At 42.3% G+C, this 15,395-nt stretch overlaps 1 protein-coding gene across 1 annotated transcript in view; it reads left to right on the top strand.

Annotated features, from left to right (window-relative positions):
• Positions 1–15,395, top strand: part of LOC124719678 (F-box/LRR-repeat protein 14-like) — a 95,162-nt gene that overhangs the window by 3,543 nt on the left and 76,224 nt on the right. The gene's annotated exons all lie outside the window — the stretch shown is intronic.

Below are 15,395 nucleotides of genomic sequence, written 5' to 3'. Positions count from 1 at the left end.
CTACATGTACATCTGCACCCATACTCTGCAAACCACCGTGTGTGTGTATGACAAAGGTTGCTGATGTTTGAAAATTGTTGTTCTTTTGTATTATTACTCATGAAATTGACAATTAATGTGATTGTACAATGTGGTTCTAGATTATTGACATGTGACTTGGCAATAGCTAATTTTTTATGTCAGATGATGGTTGCTTATTGAAATTGGTAGCAAATTAATAAATTGTTCTAATGCAGCCAAGTTGTATGGTTCTACAGTATTGACATGTGACTTGCAGTAGTCAATTTTTCATGCCAGATGATGGCCGTTTACTGAAACTGGTAGCAAATTAATAAATTGTTCTAATGAAGTAAGAATCATAGAGTTTCGTAAACAAATATCACTTTCAACACAAAGTTACGTATATTTAAATGACACATATTTGGTTTTTTTTTACCCCTATCAAAATGAAAACAGGAGGTACAGTTAGTGATGGCAGACTCGGTTTCACTGTTGTATAATTCATTCCTACTGAAATACTTAACTGTAAAGGATGACAACAGCTCCACAATTTGTGCCATGATGCTGCAATGCAGGCTGCTTGCACTGTCCTGCCCATTGTGTGAGCCCATGAGATTCGTATATCCCTGGCCGATTGTATTTTTCACATTTTGTTTCATTTTGGAAATATGAAGTTGCGGTGTTAGGTGGGACACCCTGTGTGTGTGTGTGTGTGTGTGTGTGTGTGTGTGTGTGTGTGTGTGTGTGTGTTTGGAGGGGGAGATTAGTGTTTAACGTACCGTCGACAACGAGGTCATTAGAGACGGAGCGCAAGCTCGGTTGAGGGAAGGGTGGGGAAGGAAATCGGCCGTGCCCTTTCAAAGGAACCATCCCAGCATTTGCCTGAAGCGATTTAGGGAAATCACGGAAAACCTAAATCAGGATGGCCGGAGACGGGATTGAACAGTTGTCCTCCCGAATGCGAGTCCAGTGTGCTAACCGCCGCGCCACCTCGCTCGGTGTGTGTGTGTGTGTGTGTGTGTGTGTGTGTGTGTGTGTGTGTGTGTGTGTGTGTGTGTGTGTGTGTGTGAGAGAGAGAGAGAGAGAGAGAGAGAGAGAGAGAGAAAGTCAGTAAGTAAGTTTCTTATTTATTTATTTTATTTTTTTGTTTTGGCCATCGTTCATCCCTTGGTCTCCTCACCTACCCACACAATTTTGAATGTCATTTTTTCCACCTCTTCAGTGATGAATATGGGAGTTTTCATTTGCTTCCTGATTTCTTTATTTTGGATCTTGTCTCTCCTTGAAACTATGTAGCTTCATCTCAGAAAATCAACTTGCACAGCCTCAAATCTTCTCTTGAGTTGTTTTGTTGTTCCCCAGGAATCTGCTCCATATAAATAAATGCTTTCAAAAAACAATGGAAAATCCAGGAAGGAATGTAACAATATTAGAAAAGGAAAGTTGCCAGTCACCATATAGTGGAGATGCTGTGTCGTGATAGGCACAGCAAAAAGATTCACACAATTATAGCTTTCGGCCATTAAGGCCTTTGTCAGCAACAGACACAGATACACACACGCACGTGCAACTTGCACACACGCCTGCAGTCTCAGACAACTGAAACCACACTGGCCACAATGACAGTGTGGTTTCAGTTGTCTGAGACTGCAGGCGTGTGTGCAAGTTGCACGTGCGTGTGTGTATCTGTGTCTGTTGCTGACAAAGGCCTTAATGGCCGAAAGCTATAATTGTGTGGATCTTTTTGCTGTGCCTATCACGACTCAGCATCTCCACTATATGGTGAGTAAACAAATGCTTTGTATTACCGATTCATACAACTTTCTTTTTGTGTTGTTTTTTTGTTCTTAATTTTGTCTGACCAAATGATGAAATTCAGCTTATTGATTGCTTTGCCTTATTTCCTGTTTGCTAGAACCCTGACCTCAGATTGCAACTCATAGATATTTTTACTTTTTACTTTTCTCATTAGTATTTTATCTATGTAATGTCTTGTAGTTTACTTCTTATTGAGAGATATATTATGTTTAAATTTATATTTTATGTTAAAAATTTATATATTATTAACAAAGAATTTTTTTACTATTGCCGATCTCTGTTTTATATTCTCTCTACTTCAACCATTATCAGTAATTTTGCTACTCCAAAAACACAATACACTTGATTCCCTCAGCATCGCCTGATTTAATTCGACTATACCCCATTACCCCTGTTTTACTTGTGTTGATGTTCATCTCATAATCTCTTTTCAAGGCACTATCGTTTCCATTCAGCTGCTCTTTTAAGTCCCTTTGCCACCTCTGACAGAATTATGACGAACTCTCCTTCGTGGCTCGCTTGGTGTACAGATTGAATAACATCAGGAATAGGCTACAACCCTGTCCCTCTCTTTTGTAACTACTGCTTTCCTGTCACATCCCTTGACACTTAGAACTTCAATCTGATTTTCTGTACAATGTGGAGATAATCTTCTGCTCCAGGTATTTTGTCCATGCTGCCATCAGAATATTAAAGAAAGTATACCCATCGGCAGCTGTCTCTAAATTACAAATGCTATTTTTGTTGGTATAGGCTTTTTCCAACCTATATTCTGATTTGTAGGTTAGCTTATTGTTACTTAGTGTCTAAGTAACAGCATTATCTTTCATGCTATTTTGTCAAAAACTGACATTCTGAGCCATTCGTTGTGTACAAAATACAGGTTGGCTCTGACAGATTGCTGTTCTCTTCTCTGTAAGAGTCAGTCTGCATTATCTTTCATAATGACAATGGAGAATCCTGGATGGAATAATACGTAAAATAAATGGAAGGCAACTGCTCACCTGTAGCTGGCTAATGTGTGGCACATAGAAACGCGCAACAGACAACAGTATTTGCAGTAGCTTTTGAGCTCCTGCTCTTTCTTTAGAAAAAGTACACACATCAATACACACAACCACACAGGACACCCAAATGCTCACACCTGAGGTTGCCCTTTGCCTTATTTTATGTACTTTCTCATAATTCAAGAATTTCTCTACTGTCTAATAGCACCTTTGGACTAGCATGCAGTATAATTTTCACTTCAGCAAAGTACTGTCGATCGTATCTGTATTTTTGCCATTTGATGTTGTTGTTGTTTTCAGTCCAGAGACTGGTTTGATGCAGCTCTCCATGCTATTCTATTCTGTGCAAGCCTTTTCATCTCCGACTAACTACTGCAACCTACATCTTTCTGAATCTGCTTAGTGTATTCATCCCTTGGTCTCCCTCTATTATTTTTTACCCTCCACACTTTCCTCCAGTACTAAATTGGCGATCCCTTGATGCCTCAGACAGTGTTCTACCAACCGATCCCTCCTTCTTGTCAAGTTGTGCCAAAAATTCCTTGTCTCCCCAATTCTGTTCAGTACCTCCTCATTAGTTATGTGATCTACCCATCTGATCTTCAAAATTCTTTGTAGCACCACATTTCGAAAGCTCTATTCTCTTCTTGTCTAAACTATTTATCGTCCATGTTTCACTTCCATACATGACTACACTCCATACAAATACTTTTCAAAAGGCTTCCTGACACTTAAATCTATGCTCGATGTTAACAGATTTCTCTTCTTCAGAAACACTTTGCTTGCCATTGCCAGTCTACATTTTATATCCTCTCTGCTTCGACTATCATCAGTTATTTTGCTCCCCAAATAGCAAAACTCATGTACTATTTTAAGTGTCTCATTTCCTGATCTAATTCCCTCAGCATCACCTGATTTAATATGATTACATTCCATATCATCTTTTTGATTGTGTTGATGTTCATCTTATATCCTCCTTTAAAGACACTGTCCATTTCCGTTCAACTGCTCTTCCAGATCCTTTGCTGTCTCTGCCAGAATTACAATGTCATTGGCACACCTCAAAGTTTTTATTTCTTCTCCATGGATTTTAATTCCTACTCCAAATTTTTCTTTTGTTTCCTTTACTACGTGCTCAGTATACAGCTTGAATAACATTGGGGATAGGCTTCAACCCTGTCTCACTCCCTTCCAAACAACTGCTTCCCTTTTATGCCCCTCGACACTTACAAATGCCGTCTGGTAGCTGTACAAATTGTAAACAGCCTTTCGCTCCCTGTATTTGATCCCTGCTAACCTTCAGAATTTGAAAGAGTATTCCAGTCAACATATACACACATTCTAGCAAACCTAGCAGTACTTTGCAGTTGCTCTTCCTCCTCTTCCTCCCTCTCTTTGTACATCGCTTCCTTCTCCTTCTCTCTGTCTATTCCCCCACTCCCCTCTTCTCCACCGCCTATCTCCGTCCCTCTCCCCCCCCCCCCCCCCCCCCCCCCCTCTCTCTCTCTCTCTGACTTTAAGTTTGTTTATTGTTGTTGCAAACAAAACCTTGATTAAAATGAGTGGGTAAATCATTGGGATCATTGGTGTACAGGATATGAGAAAGACCTCTCCACCTGTTGGATCTGTGAGGATAGTAGTGTCAGTGACAGTATTTCTTTTAATTTTAATCTGTAAATGGGTAAGATTACAAAGTTTCAGATGATTCAGGTTCCATAATAGTATTCTTTTCAATGAGCCATAAATACAGAGTTCCTCTGTTTTGTTAAAACTAATGCCAAGGAAGAAAACAAAACACTCATTGCTGTGTATACAAGTTTTGTTTAAAATTGTATACAAGGAGAGAGAGAATATATATGAGAGAAACAGTTTGTGTAATTGTTTGAATGCCCCTCTGTCATAGTTAAAGCTGACTGCAAGAAAGAAAAACCACATTTTTACAGCAGCACATTTATTTTTTCTCTCTTGCAGTCTATTTGAACAGAAAACCTGTACATTATTATTTAAAAAATATACAGCCTGTGCCCATCTGAATGTTTATTAGTGTGCGGTGTAAAAATTTGAAGTAAATCAGGCAAGAGCTTTTCAAGGTTTCTGCTAATAAACATGTCCCCTTAAAAATGTATATAAGCTCCCTGGACAAAAAATTAGTCACCACTTGAGAGAGTATTACAAGCTTCATTTAATGAAGTATAATTCTTCCCGTGGGTTTGGTAATTCCCTGGGTTAGTTAGGAAGTAAGTTCACAAGTTTGTGCAGTTATGTCAATCCAGGTCAAGCCATTCGCTGAGGATTTGATCGTGCAATTCCAACAAATTGTGTAGATGCTGATGTTACTTGTTGTTCCAATGTGTCCCACAGATTTTCTATAGGGTTCAAGTCGGGTGATTTTGCAGGCCAGTGGGGGGGGCAACAAAAACAGCGATGTAAGGTCTGGAGATTGGGCAGGCCAACTAAGTGACCCACCTACCAGGGTATTTATTTATGGTCTGGAATTCATCGTGCTCGTAAGGCGTTATGTGCAGGGCATCCATAATGCTGAAACACAGGAGCATCCTCTGATTTAAAGGTACATTGTGTAAGAGAACAGGAAGATTGTGTGTTAAATTGGACTATTGTCGGTCATTTTGGTTGCCATTTACAAAGAAAGGCTGCAATAATTCTGCAGTAAACATTAACACAAATGTTAATGCTCTACCTTTCTGAGCCACTGTGTATTATGGAGGGACTAAAAATGCATATTCATCTTATTGACAATTGCTTTAATGGATAATGACACCTCATTGGTAAAAAGAATATCTGAAAAGAAATTAGGATGAGTCAGGTCTTGTGCTGAGCTAACTGACAAATTGAACCCTATTGTTGAAGTCATTTCCATGAAGTTCTTGGTTTAAATGAAGGGTGGAAATTATGATGTTGCAGAATTTTATCTATACTTGTTTTCGGGGCACCAACTTCTTGTTAAATTCCGTTGTGTGCTGACTTGGGGATTCACAGCTATGGCAGCAAGCACAGCGACCTCAGCAGCTTCTTCTCTTCTTGTTCTACAACAGTTTCTAGGTCTTGCATTTCAACTTACCGTTTCATGTAGATGAGAAATGAGATGACCAAACATCCTGCGAGAATGTGGTGGCTTGTCAAGGGATCATCTGCTGTATAGTAGTTGTGCCTAAACACAATTTCGCCCACCTGCAGCAAATACCATACAGGTATTTACAGTAGAGTGCAAGATAGGCATAGTAAAATAATAATCATAAAAACATAACATAATAACTATAAAAATGCAAGTTACTAAATTATTTCTTGTCCACATACTTTCTCCATAGATGAGCAGTATTTCAACAACAACAAAAAATTGTATTCACAGTCTGCACTGCCACCATGCAGTTAGTAAGTTACTGTGATGCATGACTACACTAGGATGCAGTGTATTTGTATGCTAAAGCAACAACAGATGAGGTGCGCGGATGGTAGAGGAGTACGTATGTTATACCAGTTGGAAATCATAAACAAAAACTCAAGCCTTTACTACAGCTCCACATTGTGTACACAATGTGTACAAACAAGGCAGTAAACAGCCCAGTTTCTTGACAACCTGTGTACTCTGTACCATTTGAACATCTATGATTTGTTGACAAAAATGGTACATTGTGACACATTTTTGAATAGCTCTTGGAGATGGTAAGTGTGTTTCTGAATAAAATGTATATGGTTCCACTTAGCAAGAACTACCCAATGATGTTAAAGAACACTAGCTGAAACAATTTTTCATATAACGCATCAGAAATAAGTTGTTTTGGGTGAGCAAGATAAATGGGTCACCATTTTGCCACAAAGTATCATATTGCGAAATGTTGTTGTTGTTGTGTGAGTCTGTCAAGGAATGAATTGTGTAACAAGTGTGTTTAAACAAAAATGTCTGTATAATCTACTTTCGTGTGCTCTTGTTACTTCTGTCTCTTATTTATACCGCAGCTGCTGATCGGTACAAGACAAGTGCATATGTGGGTTGCCAGTACTGACAGAGAAACAAGTAAACATTCCCCCTCTCACAACTCTTCTAGATACATGGGCTTTGTTATTACTGAAAAAAAGACTACGTTCAGAATAGTATTGATTATTATACAAAATCCTTTAGAGATCTGCAAGAGAGGGAATTTTAACTTTCAATAGTACTTTATGGGATTAATATTTATTCCAGTGATCACTGATGAAATATAGAGGAGAAAGAGGCTGTCAGTAAGGAAATCTGGATGTTTAAAGAAACATTGACATAATGTGGGAGATCCCAGGAAATACGGGAGAGGTGGCCAACTTGCTGCATACCTAAGTTCCGGTGAATAGCGTTTCAACAACATACGAGGGTTGGAACTGTAATAGTGGCAACTATTTATTTACAGGTCGCACAAAATACGAGGGCAGTTCAATAAGTGATGCAACACTTTTTTTTCTGAAACAGGGGTTGTTTTATTCAGCATTGAAATACACCAGGTTATTCCCCAATCTTTTAGCTACACAACACTATTTTTCAACGTAATCTCCATTCAATGCTACGGCCTTACGCCACCTTGAAATGAGGGCCTGTATGCCTGCACGGTACCATTCCACTGGTCGATGTTGGAGCCAACGTCGTACTGCATCAATAACTTTTTCATCATCCGCGTAGTGCCTCCCACGGATTGCGTCCTTCATTGGGCCAAACATATGGAAATCCGACGGTGCGAGATCGGGGCTGTAGGGTGCATGAGGAAGAACAGTCCACTGAAGTTTTGTGAGCTCCTCTCGGGTGCGAAGACTTGTGTGAGGTCTTGCGTTGTCATGAAGAAGGAGAAGTTTGTTCAGATTTTTGTGCCTACGAACACGCTGAAGTCGTTTCTTCAATTTCTGAAGAGTAGCACAATACACTTCAGAATTGATCATTTGACCATGGGGAAGGACATCGAACAGAATAACCCCTTCAGCGTCCCAGAAGACTGTAACCATGACTTTACCGGCTGAGGGTATGGCTTTAAACTTTTTCTCGGTAGGGGAGTGGGTGTGGCACCACTACATTGATTGCCGTTTTGTTTCAGGTTCGAAGTGATGAACCCATGTTTCATCGCCTGTAACAATCTTTGACAAGAAATTGTCACCCTCAGCCACATGACGAGCAAGCAATTCCGCACAGATGGTTCTCATTTGCTCTTTATGGTGTTCGGTTAGACAACGAGAGACCCAGCGGGAACAAACCTTTGAATATCCCAACTGGTGAACAATTGTGACAGCACTACCAACAGAGATGTCAAGTTGAGCACTGAGTTGTTTGATGGTGATCCGTCGATCATCTCGAACGAGTGTGTTCACACGCTCCGCCATTGCAGGAGTCACAGCTGTGCACGGCCGGCCCGCACGTGGGAGATCAGACAGTCTTGCTTGACCTTGCGGCGATGATGACACACGCTTTGCCCAACGACTCACCGTGCTTTTGTCCACTGCCAGATCACCGTAGACATTCTGCAAGCGCCTATGAATATCTGAGATGCCCTGGTTTTCCGCCAAAAGAAACTCGATCACTGCCCGTTGTTTGCAACGCACATCCGTTACAGACGCCATTTTAACAGCTCCGTACAGCGCTGCCACCTGTCGGAAGTCAATGAAACTATAAGAGATGAAGCGGGAATGTTTGAAAATATTCCACAAGAAATTTCCGGTTTTTTCAACCAAAATTGGCCGAGAAAAAAAATGTGTTGCATTACTTATTGAACTGCCCTCGTAGATACGTGTTTCAAAGTTTTACTGACCTTCAGTGTAGTCACCAGCATTGTGTATAACCCGTTGCCAGTGATGTGGAAGTCGTAGGATACTCTTAGCAGTGCCAGTTGTGTTGACAGTTCAAGTGGTGCAGTCTATTACCTGATGAATTTGTAGGAGCTCTGAAGCGAATGCTGTGAAGTGTTTCCTTCAGTTTAGAAATCGAGTTGAACTCACAAAGGCTTAAGTCTGTGGAGTGCAGTAGGTGGTGTAGCACTTAGCAGCACCATCAATGAAACAAATCAGTAACAGCTTGCACTGTATATGCTTGAGCATTGTCCTGCAAAATGATGGTCAGGTCCTGCAAAAGGTGTCATCACTTCTGTCTCTATGCTGTTCATTTTTGGAACACAACCTACAACCAGCTTAGAGACAGAAGCGATGACACTTTCTGCAGGACCTGACCATCATTTTGCAGGAAAATGCTCAAGCACGTACAGTGCTATCTGTTACTGATTTGTTTGACTGATGGGGCTGCTAAGTGCTATACCACATACTGCCCTCCCCTGACTTAAGCCCTCGTGAGTTCAACTCGATTTCTAAGCCAAAGGAAACTTCACGGCATTCGCTTCAGTACTCCTACAAATTCATCGGGGAATAGACCGCACCAATTGAACTGTCAACACAACTGGCACTGCTAAGAGTATCCTACTGCTAAGAGTATCCTACGACTTTGAGCATTTTCCTGCAAAATGATGGTCAGTAAAACTTTGAAACACGTATCTATTTTGTACGAGCTGTAAATAAATCGTTGCCACTATTAAAGATCCAACCCTCGTATTTATCTACTGTGGCTTGCCAATACTGTGGTCTCCCAGTGTGTGTGTGTGTGTGTGTGTGTGTGTGTGTGTGTGTGAGAGTGATCCATTCTGCCTGAGATTTTGCCCACCACACCTAGAATAGCTTTTTAGCTTTTCAATGCTCTCCCGATCTCCACAATATCCTTCTCGGACCCTATGCTCCTTCTGCACCCATCTCCGTACCCTGTAGCTCCTACTACTGTGACCATACCCCACTGCAATACTTGCCCTGCGCAATCTCCTGTCACTACCTATACTAGCCATGTAAGTGGGAAAACATGTATTATCAAAAGTCGAGCCACATGTGAAACGACATGTCATATACCAGCTGTTATGTAAACAGTGTTCGGCCTTTTACATCGGTATGACTACCGCCAAGTTATCAGTCAGGATGAATGGGTGTAGGCTAAGACTGTATGCTAGCAACACAAACTATCCTGTTGCAGAGCATGCCCTACAACATGACAATCGTGACCACAGTGCCTGTTTCACCACACGTGCCATCTGGATTCTTCTCCCAGACACCAGTTTCTCGGAACACCACAGGTGCTACAACATGTTCTTCATTCTCACTACCTACCAGGCCTTAAATTAATTTCTTCAGTCCCAGCATTTCTTCACTATAACTGTTCCTTTATTACTCCCTTTTAGTTTTCTACATCTTTTGTTATCTGACTTGCCTTTCTTTCGTTGTCCCCCTCCCTCCGCTGTCTCGTACAATGAACATAGTGTTTCACTCTTATTAACTTGCGCATGATGTTTTAGCAGTAATCTCTGTCTCACATATTACACTATCTTCCATCTTTAAGATCTTAGGTTTTTAAACCTCGTTCGGTGCAGCCCCAACAGTGCCTTTCCTTCTCATACCATCCAGTAAATCTCCTCTGACCCGGGGTTCTAGATGACTTTTCTGAACTCTGTCCCTTTGCTAAACCCCTCCATGTCTTTTCCTTCCCTATCAACCCTTCTGCCAGGAGGAAGAGCCTCTGGCTCCGAAAGCTTGCATACATAAAACCTTTTGTTATATGTATGGTCTCCTGCCACCGCTTCGTGAGAGTAGATTTCATATCTATCCAATTACATTAAGAATATAATAGAGAGAAACATTCCACATGGGAAAAATATATCTAAAAACACAGATGATGTGACTTACCGAATGAAAGGGCTGGCAGGTCGATAGACACACAAACAAACACAAACATACACACGAAATTCAAGCTTTCGCAACAAACTGTTGCCTCATCAGGAAAGAGAGAAGGAGAGGGAAAGACAAAAGGATGTGGGTTTTAAGGGAGAGGATAAGGAGTCATTTCAATCCCGGGAGCGGAAAGACTTACCTTAGGGGGAAAAAAGGACAGGTATACACTCGCGCGCACACACACACACACACACACACACACACACACACACACACACACACACACACATATCCATCCGCACATACACAGACACAAGCAGACATATTTAAAGACAAAGAGTTTGGGCAGAGATGTCAGTCGAGGCGGAAGTGCAGAGGCAAAGATGTTGTTGAAAGACAGGTGAGGTATGAGCAGCGGCAAATTGAAATTAGCGGAGATTGAGGCCTGGCGGATAACGAGAAGAGAGGATATACTGAAGGGCAAGATCCCATCTCCGGAGTTCTGACAGGTTGGTGTTAGCGGGAACTATCCAGATAATCCGGACGGTGTAACACTGTGCCAAGATGTGCTGGCCGTGCACCAAGGCATGTTTAGCCACAGGGTGATCCTCATTACCAACAAACACTGTCTGCCTGTGTCCATTCATGTGAATGGACAGTTTGTTGCTGGTCATTTCCACATAGAAAGCCTCACAGTGTAGGCAGGTCAGTTGGTAAATCACGTGGGTGCTTTCACACATGGCTCTGCCTTTGATCGTGTACACCTTCCGGGTTACAGGACTGGAGTAGGTGGTGGTGGGAGGGTGCATGGGACAGGTTTTACATCGGGGGCGGTTACAAGGATAGGAGCCAGAGGGTAGGGAAGGTGGTTTGGGAATTTCATAGGGATGAACTAACAGGTTACGAAGGTTAGGTGGACGGCGGAAAGACACTCCTGGTGGAGTGGGGAGGATTTCATGAAGGATGGATCTCATTTCAGGGCAGGATTTGAGGAAGTCGTATCCCTGCTGGAGAGCCACATTCAGAGTCTGATCCAGTCCCGGAAAGTATCCTGTCACAAGTGGGGCACTTTTGGGGTTCTTCAGTAGGAGGTTCTGGGTTTGAGGAGATGAGGAAGTGGCTCTGGTTATTTGCTTCTGTACCAGGTCGGGAGGGTAGTTGCGGGATGCAAAAGCTGTTTTCAGGTTGTTGGTGTAATGGTTCAGGGATTCCGGACTGGAGCAGATTCGTTTGCCACGAAGACCTAGGCTGTAGGGAAGGGACCGTGCGTGCGAGTGTATACCTGTCCTTTTTCCCCCCTAAGGTAAGTCTTTCCGCTCCCGGGATTGGAATGACTCCTTACCCTCTCCCTTAAAACCCACATCCTTTCGTCTTTCCCTCTCCTTCTCTCTTTCCTGATGAGGCCACAGTTTGTTGCGAAAGCTTGAATTTCGTGTGTGTTTGTGTTTGTTTGTGTGTCTATCGACCTGCCAGCACTTTCGTTCGGTAAGTCACATCATCTGTGTTTTTAATATAATGGAAGGAAACATTCCACGTGGGAAAAATTATATATAAAAACAAAGATGAGGTGACTTACCGAACAAAAGCGCTGGCAGGTCGATAGACACACAAACAAACACGAACATACACACAAAATTCAAGCTTTCGCAATAAACTGTTGCCTCATCAGGAAAGAGGGAAGGAGAGGGGAAGACGAAAGGAAGTGGGTTTTAAGGGAGAGGGTAAGGAGTCATTCCAATCCCGGGAGTGGAAAGACTTACCTTTGGGGGAAAAAAGGACAGGTATACACTCGCACACACGCACATATCCATCCACACATACAGACACAAGACAAGTTTTTAGATATACAATTACATTAAGAGGTGGAATCCAAAATTTTCGGGTCTGGTGCTGCCTCCTGGAAAGTAGAAGCAGTAGATCTTCGCACCATTAGATGGTGAGAGCTGCATATCTGATGAGTAGAGATGGATCGAACTCGTTCATTCCCGTGAACTACTTCATTCATATCACTCTTTGCCGTGAAGCGTTCAAATGAAGTAGTTCGTTGATGAAGTATGGAAGCCTGGTGAAGTTGCCCAGTTCGCCGCGGCTACGCTCGCTTCGCCTCGCTCGTACAATAAAGCTTCGTAATACTTCATAATTTTACCAACAGATGGCCGAACTATGCAGTAGCGTGCACACAACGTTTTACGCTCTTACAGCGTCTGAGTTAAATAGAGCATGGCCGAAGGGGACAAAGGAAAGATAAACAGAGAAGCCTGTCACATATAAAGAAGGTATTACATTTAATCTTGCTCGACATTTTCTCGTGAAGTGCCCAAAAAAGTCTTATCTGCCAAATTAAACATTATTTGTTATATTCATGGACTGAAAACTAGGGCTACCAATGAAATGCAGTCCAATTTTATGCTCCTTTTAAAATTTAATCCAAAATAGAATGAGTATGTTTAGCACTGTTACAAAGTCTATATACCTACGTTAAGTAATTATTCAGAAGTTTTCTCATAGATTTTATTTTTGTTGAGAATAATAACCCTCCAGATTCAAAACGTAAACTGTCACCTGTAGTCATTGGTACGATTTCAAGTAAAATCCCTCTTTAAGTGTTATTAACAAACCTTTTATTTTCATGTTGGCTGTGCATCCTCACACAGCCAGCCTCTTCGTTTGTATCTTTAATATTCATTTGTTTGCAAGTGCTGCCAACTGTAGGCTACACGAGACGCGAACTGCACAAGTAGTCATGGGTAATGATGTCAGCGCTGCCTTCCCCTCGCCTCCTCACTTCCCCAACCCCTCGTAAACCTATCGTTCCCCACAAACACCGCGCGATTCGTCGACAGGCAGTAGAGGGAGGGCTGAAGTGAAGGGAGAATGAGTTACGTAGCGCTGATGTAGTGGGAGAGGGAAAGAGAGTGAGTGAACTAGAAAAAAGTGTGGAGTGTGCTATCTGTGGAGAGTTTGAAGTACCAGTTCATTGAAATTGAGTGGTTAGTTCACACTTCACACTGGAGTGAAGCGTTCATTTGAACGACTCATTCACGAGCTCCCCATCACTACTGATGAGTCTGTGTGTGCAGTGTCATTCAGTTGGGAGGACGTGTTTCGTGTCCACAGTGATTTCCGTAATACTGTGGTGTTTGGTGTGTGGCGATTTTACGATGAATCCCTGAACAGAACAGTGCGTGTGTATCAAATTCTGTGCGAATCTCGGAAAAAGTGCTACGAAGACCCTTACAATGATTCAGCAAGTGTTTGGGGGACAGAGCATGAGCCGTACGCGTGTGTTTGAGTGGCATGCTCGGTTCAGAACCGGCTGTACAGACATCGAAGATGATGCTTACACTGGAAGGGCCGTTAGCCACACAGTGCCAGACATTGTTGCCAAACTTCAACAATCGGTTTGTGTGGATTGACGTTGAACCATTCGATACCTTGTGGATGAAGTGGGTATTGGTTATGGGACATGTCACCGCAAAATTGGTGCCGAGGATCTTGACTGCTGATCAGAAGGCACAATGTGTTGAAGTGTGGACCGACCTTTGTCTGACCGCATCTCGTGATCCAATCTTCTTGTCACGGGTTATCACTGGCAAGGAGAGCTGGGTTTATGGTCGTGACAGAGACAAAGCAACAAACGTCGTAGTGGAAGAGCACGGGATCTCCAAGACCCAAAAAAGCGAGACAGGTGAAGAGCAAAGTGAAGAGCATGATCATCGTTTTCTTTGCTATCAAGTGAATTCTGCACAAAGAATTTGGCCCACCCAACCAAACAGTGAATTGTGCGTACTACTGTGACTTTTGCGACAGCTCCGTGAAAACGTGCGGCAACAACGGCCCGAACTTTGGCATCGAGGGAACTGGCTGCTGCACCGTGGCAACACGCCCTGTCACACATCCTTGCTCACCGGGACCTTTTTGGCAAAAAACAGCATAGCGGTTGTACCCCACCCACCTTACTCACCAGATTTGGCACCTTCCGACTTCACGCTATTCCCAAAACTGAAACTCTAGTTGGAAAGGCCATAGGTTCGACGCTCTAGAGAGGATTCAACAAGCATCGCTGGTGGTGATAAACACCCTCAAAGAACAGGACTTCCAGATAACGTTTGACCAGTGGCAGAAGTGCTGGGACCAGTGTGTATGTGCGGATGAGAACTACTTCGAGTGTGAAGTAAGGTTTTCAACAGTCCCAAAAATTTTGGACCTCATATATTCTCAAAAATTGATTATTTACGTGTCGTAATGCATTTGTCCTCAAATGCGTATCTACAGTTTGGTTCATGTGGGTGATGCATAACGCGACAGTCTCTGCTTCTCAGGTATTCCTTTTTTGAGATATGTGTTTTTCTTTGAAACAAATGGACCCATCAAACTTTGAACTGTTCCTGTCTCGCTTCTGGTGTAGAATAAGTCTAGGTTTAGTCTTCTCATCTATGCAATGGAAGTAAGTAAAAATCATTTACCTCTGTCTTGTAATGCTTCTCTTTCAGACTAGCTAATCTGTTCTGAATTGGTTTGTTGCATCAGACTAACACTACTGTCAGTTTAGGCTGCACTCTAAAGCTTAAAGAGAAAGGCTTTTATCTTATGCAACCAACTATTGGTATATCTTATTCAACCAACTATTGGTATATCTTATTCATTATTAATAACAGGTTGGCATTCCATGGGCATTCTCTGGGCTGCAAGTTTTGAGGTTAGATGGCTCCCCCTTCAGTAAGTGGTGCCACCCCATTCGTCATTCTGCCCAGCTGATATGGTGCACCCATGAAATCCACGACATCTGCACATAACAGCATACCATTTCCCACACAGTGGGCTGTTCTTGCCTTACTTCTA

Source organism: Schistocerca piceifrons, chromosome 11, assembly GCF_021461385.2.
Source record: "Schistocerca piceifrons isolate TAMUIC-IGC-003096 chromosome 11, iqSchPice1.1, whole genome shotgun sequence".
Lineage (NCBI taxonomy): Eukaryota > Metazoa > Arthropoda > Insecta > Orthoptera > Acrididae > Schistocerca > Schistocerca piceifrons.
Note: the sequence above shows the minus strand (reverse complement) of the source record. Positions and strands in the feature narration are given on the sequence as shown.